Consider the following 12,334-nt stretch of genomic DNA (forward strand, 5'->3'; position numbering starts at 1 on the left):
CAGGAGGAGTCACCCAGTGGTGAATGGGGAGATCAGCAGCCAGATGGGTGGGAGGAGTACACCTAGGACCTGAATAGGGCTGGGCTTTCCCCACACAATGCTGGCTCCGCCCCCTGTGGTGCGACTGATGACCCTGGCCTGCTCTCTGAATAGGGAGAGGGGCTGAGCAAAAAAAAGTGCTCAGGAACCAGTTGTAACTGGTTCGCCCCTTCCCTGCACCTTGAGACAAAGGTGAACCTGTGTATAAAATGGGGCTGTGACCCCAAGTAAAATGTTCTCTTTTGCTGATCCTAACTAGGGGGGGCTGCTGCTGCTGGGCGCCAGGAGAGACCGCCACTGGGGACTGCCTCCCTGCTGGAGGGCCCTGTGGGCTGGCCCCTGGGCCCAGTCCTTGCCCCCCTGCCTGCTGAAAGAATTTCCATGTGCCTTGCCTGGTTGGTGAGGAAGCTCTCCACCTGGTCACCTTCTTGACTTGGTGTTCGCCGCACTGAGGAGCGCCTTCGTGAGCTGAACAGCGCTGGACGGCGATCCTTTGCAAGGGAATCCCGACGTAGGGATTCCCCTGCTTCTTGCTGCTTTCCAAGCGGGAGCCCACCCCGCTGGTTATTGCCTTTTAATTAAATAGCTAGCGGGTGCCCACCCCGCATTGGTGTGCCCGTTGGCGGGTGCCTACCCCGCTGAATATTGTGTTTCGTATTACGAGGGAGCCCACCCCTCTTACTGCCGGAAAAATCACCGCTGCAGCCCGGTCTGGGCGATCCAGGAAGTCAGGCAGCTGCGGACGGGACAGGGGCGTGGCCCAATCAGGAAGCAGCCGGGAGCCTACCCCGCGCTCCTGGGCGAAACGAGGAAGCCGCGCTCTGATTGAGGGAAGCAGACGGGAGCCTACGCCGCGCTTCCCCGGACGAAGAAGAGCGAGAGGAGCCTGCGAGCAGCAGCGCCGCTGCTGTCCCGCCGGAGGGCTACCGGCCCCAGCAGTGAGCGGAGACGGCGCGGGAGTCCCCCGAGAGCAGCCCAGTAAGTGAGAAGGGCTGGGGGACTCCGTGCGTGTGCTGTGGGTGCCGGTCCCAGACCAGCCTATTCCTCGACGCGGCGCATTGTTGTTTAAGAGCCCCGAGGCTCCAACGTAGGGGGACATTGGTTTCTCAGAGCGCGAGTGCGCTCCAACGGGGCATTGCTACGTAAGAGTCCAGAAGGACTCCCACGAGGCCCACATTGTTTGTGTAGGAGCGCAGAGGTCACTCCCACGAAGAGGGAATAATTGTTTAAGAGACCAGAGGGACTCCAACGAAGGGGGCACCAGTTGCTCAGTGGTAGAGCGGCCCCAGAGGGCAGCGGGCCACTCCCACCTTGCCCCACAGTGTTGTTCAGAGCCACGGAGGCTCTAGGGGGAATTTCTTGTTGTTGAGCCCAGCGAGGCTCCAAGGGGCCAGTCCTTGGTTTAGAGCCCAGAGGGGCTCAGGGGACAGCCAGTTGGCCAGAGCCTGCAAGGCTCCAGCGTTGGCCCCATCATTGTTCTACAGCTGCCCAGCACTTCGTGGGCAGCTGCTCCGTTTAGGCCCCTGACTCTGCTGGACACAGGGTGTTCGAGCCCCAACAAGGCCAGTTGGCCTAGGGACAGTCACAGGTGGTGACTTATGTGAGTTGGGCGCAATTGTGTTTTCCTGCACCTCTGAATGTGTTTTTATGTGTCATGTGCCTTGTTCTTACACCGCTGAATGTATGTTATGCATCATGTGTTTTCCTTCCCTACACCTCTGAATGTGTTGTGATGCATCATGTGTAATGTGCTTATACCCCTACAGGTATTGTGATACTTAGGTGGTTGTTTTTCTCCTAGTACAGGTGGTGCTAGTGAGGTCCTGGTTCCCTGCGCAATATTCTCCTAAGGTGGTTAGGGTCTAAAGTGTATTCCTACAAAGTGCTAGTGCTAAAAGTGCTTATTCCTGACAGTGGTCCAGGTCGCCCTGTCTTGTACATATCCCCTGTAAATTCTGCCAGTGCCTGTTGGCACATTGTAAAGTGTGTGTTTTTATCTAATATGTTTTGGTATAATACAAAGGCTATTTTTATATAATACCTTGTGTGGAGTTTCCTTTGTGGTGGGCCTTGGGTGTTGTTGCTGGGTGCGCGCGCAAACGCTTTACACATTGCCTCCGGGATAAGCCTGACTGCTCGTGCCAAGCTACCAAGGGGGTGAGCAGGGGTTATCTTTGGCGTGTAACTCCCCAGCCCTGACTAGAGTGGTGGTTTCTGCCTGGCTTTGGCGCAAGCCCTAGCCAACCAGAAATCCCATTTCTAACATTATCCAACATCAGTTTCCATTTCAATGGACGCAACAGGAGATCTTGTACCTGGGAATTTGACTGGCCCCCAATAAAGCTAAAACGGTGACCCTAAACTACATGACCCTTTTTGACCAAACCACAAAAGCCCTACACAGCTGGACCCAACTCTGGTTGGCATGGTTTGGCAGAATTGCAGCTGTCAAAATTACAGTCCTCCCTCGCATTCTCTGTTTTTCAAACACTTCCCATGGCGCCACCTCCTAAAGCACTGAGTCAACTGCAGACGCTAATTAACAAATTTGTATGGGGGGACCTCGCTTAGCGATGGCCCAACTGATGCTGTCTAAAAGTAAGGGAGGAGCAGGGCTTCCTATGATCCACCGCTATTTTTAGGCTTCATGCCCCAGATACATTGTCGAATGGAATCGACCTCTTTCCGAAAAGCATTGGAACTTCATGGATCTATCGGTGGCGGGGGTAAACATTTGGCAGGAAATTTGGCTCCCTCATAAGCACAGGGCGTGGGGTCTATATTCCTCCCCAGTGACATGCTCAACCATGAAGACTTGGGATACAGTCGCAGTTAAGAGGGGATGGACCACCTTTCCCTCGCCAATGACCCCGATTGTGGATAATCCAGAGTTCCCTCCAGGGCGTGACTCGGCAACCTGCCAAAGATGGAGGGAGGCAGGATGCAAACGGATTGGCTCCCTATTTGACACCAAACGCCTTATCTCCTTTGCCCAACTACGCCGGGAGTATGATCTCTACCAACAATTGAAACATTAGGTGACTCAACCCTACTGTCTTGATGGAGCATCACGTCCGCTTTTGCCATTTGAGAAATGACTGGTATGCAAAACAGAGGACCTCCGACTCATTTCTGAATTATACTCAATGCTCGCTCCTTGCACAGTGGGGAGACGTACGAAAGAGCAGTTAAGGTGGGAGGCGGAAGTGGAGAGAGTTCTCTCTGACAAGGAATGGGACGACATACACTGCACATAATACGGCAGGCATGGAATCCGCATACAAGCTGCTTTCGTTTTGGTACTATATGCCAGCACGGATTCACAGTTGGGATAGGAACAAACCATGGTTATGTTGGAGGGGATGTGGGATGCCTGGGACTCTAGTGCATTTGTTATGGAATTTCCCCAAATTGCAGCAATATTGGACTGAGGTGCTAGATAACATTGATGAGGCCTTTAAAACATCTCTTCCTCGATTTCCAGCCTACACTCTTCTAGGACTTCCGAACCCTTTGACCTGTCCTCTCAGTTCATTGAGAGACAGACAGATTGCATTAGCCCTCCTGGTGGCACGACAAGTGATTCTGGCGCAGTGGGGGACACCGACTGTTGCTGAATTCATTACGTGGCAACAGAAATTGTGGCTGGTCCTGGCCATGGAACGACAGTCCCTGGTCGCCGACCATAAGGGAGAGACATATGCAGAGCTATGGGCCCCTTTCCTACACTTGCTCTCTAAGGAACTGAGGGAGATCACCTGTCCCAAATTCTTACAAATCCTTTGCCTCTTACCACAAGACACTATCTAACTACATAAATCGTGACCATGGGATGGCGGATGAGCAGTTCCTTGTTTTTACCACCTGGCTTTTTGGGTGATGACTGGTGCGGATGCGGAATGTGGGGGTGGGGGGAGGGTTGTTTCTTGTTGTTTTGCTTTTTCTATTATCAGTCAGAGATGTCAAAGTAGACTCCGCAAGATTTAATGCACACCACGCTGCCGGCCTCCAGGTTGTAGGCGCACAGCTGTGTATATACGAGTTAAGAGAACGCTGCCGGGCAGTGGTTGTAGGCGAACAGCTGTGTTCCATGATTCTGACTCTCCTTTAATAATAAAAAGATTGGTTCCATAAAATAACTGTACAGATATTTTAAAATATATCAAAAGTTAATAAAGCTCAAATGAAGCACGTTTCGTTTTAGAAACAAAACTTATAATAGGATCAAAACAAATCCAGATATATTACTTGGTGATGTACAATTGGTGGATATTTGCTGAAATACTATTTCCACACATTATCGTTTGTGTGCTTTATAGTTTTATTATTAAAACTGTATGTCAGTGCGAATATTGTGGCCATTTCAATGGAAAATGTGCTGTCTGTAAATGACTGTGTGCTTTCACACCATTCCTTAGCAATATATTTGCAACTTTGAAACTACTGGCTACATACCACACCCATTGCACTCTCCTGCTGAATGGATGGGACTCATTGCTACCCTTGTTCTTTGTGCGACACTAGGATTTTTCACAATCCCCATGACATCAGTGCTGTAATATTGATGCAAGTACCCCCACTCTGAAAATTGTTCCAGCACCACTGCTGAAACATGACTCCCAGTGCTCCCGAGGCACGGACAGTTCAAGAGCACATACAAGCTGGAGCTAGCAAATATCAGACTGTTTCAATGTTAGGCTTTTGATAGTACACAAGCCCACTCAAAGCTCACTCCTGATAGTAACCAAAATTAAAAAAAATGCTATCCTACTGGTAACAAGCAGATACAGAAGCATTGAGTAAGGGACATTTTAAACATATAATGTAAATCAAGAATACTTTGAAAAGGAAAAGTAATAGCTACGTAGAACACAGTGTGCACTGTAAAAAAAACGATGCCTCCGAATAGTGACGTGCACTGGTTTGATGTCACTCAAAATATTTGTCCATTGAACAATTACCTTCCAAATATAAGGTTCAGTCTTTCGGTGCCTTAGGTTTTGACCTCATTATACACATTTCAGTGTAATACTCAACATCGTTGTTTCCTAACAGAAGACTGTTGTACCAGAAAACTTGCATCCTGAGTTACATCAGATCACACTATTGACCTAAAAGAATGTAAAGAAGAATTCTAGTAGCATTCAATAGTAATATTGAATAAAGAGTATTTTAAAATGTTTTCTGGTTGTTTTGGTGTAGGGTTGGTAAACATGAGCCGACTCTGCAATGTTCTATGTTTCAAGTCGAAGACTACCAGAATGCTGTCTGGTTTCCTAAAGACATCTTAGGGACTTTCAGAAAGTTGACCTAGGAATGCATTCCACCCATTGTTTACTATTGGCTTTGTGGTTTGTAACTCATATTTTCTAGCTTTCTATTTGCTGGCTTGAGTTCGTTCATCCCGTTACCCAAACATTGTTTACTGTATTCTTCCACAAACTCGCTTTCTGTACACAGGCCTTTAAATCTTGTTCTTATCTTGTCTCATTTGCTGTGCATTCAAAGAAAGAAGTCAAATGTCATTCTCTCTCTACCAGGGAGCTTGGTGTTTATTTTTCTCTCTCCGTCTTCAAAGTTAGAGAATTTATCTGCCAGTCCTGCTGACTACCCATGTATGAGAAGAGTGTGTAGTATGTTTTTTATTTCCAGCACACAACAAAAAAATTAACAAAGCGGTTTCAGAATATCTCAGAATTAATACAAATGAAGAACTTTTTTTGTAATTCCGAAATGTGGTGGAAACAAATATTTGAATATGATCAAAACACATTATTACACTAGGTGACGACATTTGCACACATTATCATTTGTGTGCATTAAAACTATGTTTTGGTGCAAATGTAATGGTCATTTCAATTGAAAATGTGTTGTCTGTAATGGCAGTGTGCTACAACACCATGCATACGACACCATGAATACTCCACACTACACCACTCCACTTTATGTCCTTCCACTCTATGCCACTCCACTTCATTCTTCTGCATGCCACTTCCCTCTCCTCCACCCTAAGACTGTCTGCGACATGACACGTCACTCTACTTCCAATCTACATCACTCACCCCGTGACACAACACACCACTTCATTTTATTCCCCTCCACCCCACACCACCTACCCCCACTTCACTCTCGAATCTACATCACCTCACTCCAATCTACATCACCTCACTCCAATCTACATCACTCCACTCCAGTCTACCCCACTCCAATCCAATGTATCCCAGTCTATCCCAACCCACTTCACTACAACGTACCAAAATCTACTTTACTCCAATCTACCCCACTCCACACCAATCTACCCCACTCCACCTCATCCCACACTACTCCAATCTACCCCACTTTAATTTACTCCATTGTAACCCAATCTACCCCACTCTAGCCCAGCCTACCAAACTCCACTCCATCCCAATCTTCTCTACCCCAATCTACTATACTCAACTTCAATTTCCCTCACTCCACTCAATCTAACCCATTCAACCCCACCCTACCCCAGCCTACCCCACTCCAACCCAATCTACCGCACTCCACTCAAATCTACCCACTCTGCTCTAATCTACTCCAGTATACCCCACTCCACTTCAATCAACTCCAATCTACCCCAATCCACCCCAATCAACCTCAATCCACACCAATCCACTCCAATCTACCCCAATCTACCCCACTCCAATGTAACTCCATCCAACCCACTCCACTCCAATCTTTACCAGACTCCAATCTACCCCACTCCACTCTACCCAGGTCCAATTTAACCCACTCCATTCCAGTTTACCCCACTCTACTCCAAACTCCAGTGCAATCTGTCCAACTCCTCTCCACTCCAATATACCTCACTCCACTCCAATCTACCCCACTCCACCACAATCTACCCCACTCCAATCTACCACAGTCTACCCCATTCCACTTTTCCAATCTACCCCACGCTAATCCTCCAATCTGCCTCACTCGACTCAATCTAACCCACTTCACTCTGCCACACTTTGCTCCTCTACCCAAATCTACCCCACAACTTCACTCCAATATACCTCATTCCAATCTACCACACTCCACTCCAGTCTACCACACTCCACTCCAATCTAACACACTCCACTCCAATCCAATCCACTCCAATCCAATCCACTCCAATCTACCCTACAAGTCTACCCCTCCTCAGTCTATCCCTCCTCAGTCTACCCCACTCCAGTCTACCCCACTCCAGTGTACCCCACTCCAGTCTACCCCACTGCAATCTACTTCACTGCAATCTACCCTGCTTCACCTCAGCCCACTGCATTCTTCCATACCCCACTCCAGTCTATCCTAATCCACTCCATTGTACCCCACTCCACTCTATCCCACTCCAATCTACCCCACTCCATGCATCCCTCTTCAATCTGCCCCACTCTAACCTGCCCCACTCTACCCAACTCTAATCCACCCAATCTACCACACTCCACTCCACCCTTATCTACCCCACTCCACTCTTCCCCACTCAACCTCACTCCACTCCTATCTCGACTCCAATCTATCCAACCTCACTCCACCAAGCTCCTCTCCAATCTACCCCAATCTACCCACTCCAATCCACCCATTCTACCCCACTCTACCACACTCTATTCTACTCTACAGAATCTCTTCTCCACTTCATTCCATACTACCACATGCCACTCAAATCTACCCCACTCCAGTCCAAACTAGCCCACTCCAATCCATCCCAAGCCACCCCACTCTAATCTACCCTGTCCCACTCCACCCCAAACTACCCTACTCCAATCTACCCAATCCAGTCCACCCTTTCCAATCTATCACACTCCAATCTATTCCACTCCACTCCATTCTACCCCAACCCATTCCGATCTACCCCACGCTACTCTATCCAGCTCCACTCCAACCTACTCCACTCTAATCTACCTCAATCTACCACACTCCAAACTACCCCACTCCTTTCTATTTCACTCCAATCTACCCTACTTCACTCCAATCTACACTACCATAATCTACACAATCTATCCTCCTCCAGTCTACCTCGCTCCACCCTACTCTGCCCCCTCCACTCCAATCTACTTCTCTCCACTCTACCCCACTTCAATCTACCCTATTCCCTAATCTACCCCACTCCAATCGACCCCTCTCCACTCAAATCTACTCCATTCCACTCTACCCCAATCTACTGCACGCCCCCACACCAACCTACCCTACTCCAATCTATCCAATCTACTCCAATCTCCCCATTCTACCCAAACCCACTCCAGTCTACAACACCAAATCCCAATCTACCCCACTCCCCTCCACTCTAGCCTACCCCAATCTAGCTCATTCCAACCTACCCCAATTAACCCCACTCCATTCAATTCTACCCCCTATAATCCACCTAATCTACCTTACCCCACCCAAATATAACCCCCCAACTCCAATCTATCCCAGTCTACTCTTCTCCAATCTACCCCACGCCACTCTACCACAATATATTCCACTCCTATCTACCCCACTCCAATCTACCCTACTCCAATCTACCAAGCTAATCTACACAAATCCCCCACTCCATTTTATCCCACTCCAATCTACCCCAATCCACCGTACTTCATTCTGCCCCACTCTACCCTCCACTCCACTCTATACCAATCTACACCACTCCACTCTATCCCAATCTAACCCATTCCACTTTATCCCAATCTACCTGACTGCAGTCGACCTCACTCCACACCGCTAACGTTTGGCCATGCTGAACAGCAACCACACTGGTTTACAACATGGGTAAAACACATTACCAAAGCCAATCAATAGCTCTTGCCTAGGCATGACCTATTGGCTTTTGCCAATGCTTGTTTATTTGTTACAATGAATTCAACCATTGAAATATGTTCTCCTTCTTATTCAGAGATGTGACCTTCAATAATAAAGTTACCCAAAACGTTATTCTGAGAATACTCAGCTAATCTCACCAACCTGTTCTTGCTAATGTCTGGTTCACACAGAGAAACCCAGTTACTGAAAGTACTAATTTTGAAGATACATAGAGTCACTGAGAGATATTCTGCAAACACCTAAGGTAAACCCAGATCTACACTAAATAGCAGGCAGTCTTACTCTGCGCTGCTGTGTATAATATCCAATCTTCATACAGCTCATAAGTCTAACCATGTTAACACAGATTCCCTTGTAGAGAGCTCTATTCTTGATAATATCCACAGTAATCATGAGATCTGAGATGATATCAGGGTTGGACTGGGACAAAAAATAAGCCTGGGCACCAAAATAAAAGTGGCCCATGTTAGTGAACCAGATAGCTAAAAAAAAGTGATCCAAATTTGTAAATCAGGCCAGTTTGAACTTGTATAGACTCTGTATGAGTATTTTGAAAGCAACATAAGACTGCATGCATTTGTGTTTGCTGCAGGCAATGTTTGTTTTAATATCAGAGAAAATAACAGTAAAAATCAGCCAACCAGACCCTAAAACAGTTCTACAAATTTGTAAAAAAACGACACACAGCCTGATCTGTAAGACCGCCCATCTAGCACTGCCTGATTATCCTATAGGCCAGTTTGACCCTGGATTAGACAGGCTTCATGACTTCAGACTTCGGAGGAGAAATCGCCATAATTCACAAGAACACCATCAGCTGCGCCACATCTATGGACACGTCATCCTCCAACACTTGTTTTTCAAGCTCCACGTCTTAGCCAACTTCACCTTAAGCAGCACTCTCATCTACAGACCCCTGGGACCGCACACCAACACCATCATAGACTTTGTTGCACCAATCGCCCTCGATGCTAGTAATCACATCCTACTCAGAGACCTGAACTTCCACCTGGAAGACCACATTGATCCCAACTCAAGAGCACTCATTAAAAACGAGTAAAGGGATGGGGCAACATCGACGGACACCTTCTGGACCATATTTTCTCCAACTTCAACAACATCTGAGTCGACAAGCACACACTGGTCCAATGGAGAAACCATGGCCTCATCAAGTTTAGCATCCCTGTCCCTGTCCAATGCACACACACACCACCACGATACTATCCCACTTAAACTGGAACAGCATCATTTAGAAGGGCTGGAACACCACTCTCAACAAACACTCCCCTAACCTAAACACAGCAACAGCCTCCCCAAAGCCATCAAGAATTTCAACAATTGGATCACCTCTTGTGCCGACTTCCTTGGCCCCCCCAAACACAGCAATAGAACAAGATCCAGACCCCAGGCCATTTGGTATATGGAGGAACTCAGACTGATGAAACGCCGCTGCAAACAACTAGAGCACAAATGGAGAATAAGTCAGGACAATGCAGACAGGAGCACATTCAAATACGCAGTAAGACACTGCTACCAAATGATCCAGACCACCAAAAGCCCCGCTCTGGTGGGCCACATCGATGCCAGCACTAACGGAAACAAAGAAATCTTCATCATTGGGAAAAAAAGATTTGACCTACCCCTCAGTTGCCTTCAACTTGACCACCCCCTCCAAGGACATCTGCAACAATACCTCTCAATTCTTCAGCAATTAAATTACCACCAATTACAGCAACTTCAGCCTGGAACTTGGCCCGACTGATCTCGCCAAACACCTCTCAATCTTATACAAAGAACCAATGCTAACCACATAGTCCGTCAGCACTCCATTAAAAAAATTCTGTCTCCATGAAGTCATCCACTCAGGTACCCCTGCCCCCAACACGCCTACTCCGGAGGAATGCAACCCATCAGTGCCATGCTCACTCCCATTCTTATTGATGAAGAAACCCTCTGTGGACCGTTCAACGCTCGCTAACTACAGACCGATTTTCCTACTACCAGCCAAGGTCTTAGAGAAAATCATCTCACCTTAATGATCACCAACTCCTCGACACTACTCAGTCGGGTTTCAGACCCAATCACAGCATATAAACTGCCCTCATCACTGCCACAGATGACATCTGCATGACTCTATACAGAGGAGATACAGTTGCCCTCATACTCCTGGACCTCTTTGCAGCATTTGACTCAGTCTCCCACCCCATCCTCATCCAACACCTACACAACATGAAAATCCATCCAAGGGCACATACTGTCATGGATCTGCTCCTTCTGAGTGGAATGACCCAGTCAGGCAGCCTGCACCATACACCTTGGATGCCAACAATCTCATCTGCGGAGTTCCACAAACATCCGCCATGAGCCCGACCCTCTTCGACACATGATCCCTAAAGCCAGCATCATCTGCTCTCATGGCATCAACATACTCTCCTACACTGACAACACACAGCTCATTCTCTTAACCATGGACAGGACAGCCAGTACCTAGATCAATTTCCATGCCTGCATGACTGAAATTGCCCACTAGATGAAGACCAACTGTCTAAAGTTGAACACCGATAAGGCTGGTCTATGGTAACACCTCCTATGCCGGGATCAACAAAAATTTACCAGGAGGCTACTGACCATTCAGAACTCGATGGGCAGATTAAATTTCAACATACAAAGCTGCACACATAGCACTAGTGAAGGAACTTCCCTCACTCCGTATTCACAAGCGAACAAAATTCAGTTTTCTCACCCCCACTTTCAAAGCACTACATAACACTAGCCCAGCTTACCTCAACAGTCGGATATGCTTTCACAAACCTTCCAGACACCTCCATTCTGCTGACCGTGCCTACAGAAAACCAGATCCAGTGGTCAAGCCTTCTGCTACATTGCTCCTAAAGCATGAAACCTGCTGTTACACATAAGAGCTGCCTCCTCCTCCTCCTCACTTCTTGAATTCCGCAAGAAGCTGAAGACCTGGCTAGGACCTAGGTGGTGCTAGACTTACACCTGCTCAGCGCCAGGATACCCTCCCTAGTTATAGTGCGCTCTACAACTCTGCATAACATAGCATCTACCTGTGATAATGCTCAGATTTACCCAGTCCTCTTCCCATGATAATGACTTGAGCTGCAAATTCTGTTTTAGATACTATCCAGACTCCTTTCCAGTGAGCATACATTTTTAGGGCCACATTTACCAACATTTTGCACTATTTGTGTCACAAAAGTTACGCAAGCCAGCACAAAATGTTTTTTTTGTGTTATTTACTTTCCAGCACAAAACAAGTTTTGCGCTAGAAATTGCCTTAAAGTAACGCAAAGTAGCGCAAAGCCCTGCTTTGTGTTACTTAGCAACAAGGTAGTGTTCCCAACAACCCATGCTTTTTGATGAAAAACCCTATCTATCAAAAGTCTGAGACAGGGTTTTGCATCAACCATTGGTACCATTTGAAAGCAGGCGTTAAAAGGAGAAACGTTCTCATTTCTCCTTTCTTTTCTGACTTTGCTTGTGTGCTGCA

The sequence above is a fragment of the Triturus cristatus genome, chromosome 3_1 (genome assembly GCF_964204655.1).
Source record: "Triturus cristatus chromosome 3_1, aTriCri1.1, whole genome shotgun sequence".
Classification (NCBI taxonomy): Eukaryota; Metazoa; Chordata; class Amphibia; order Caudata; family Salamandridae; genus Triturus; species Triturus cristatus.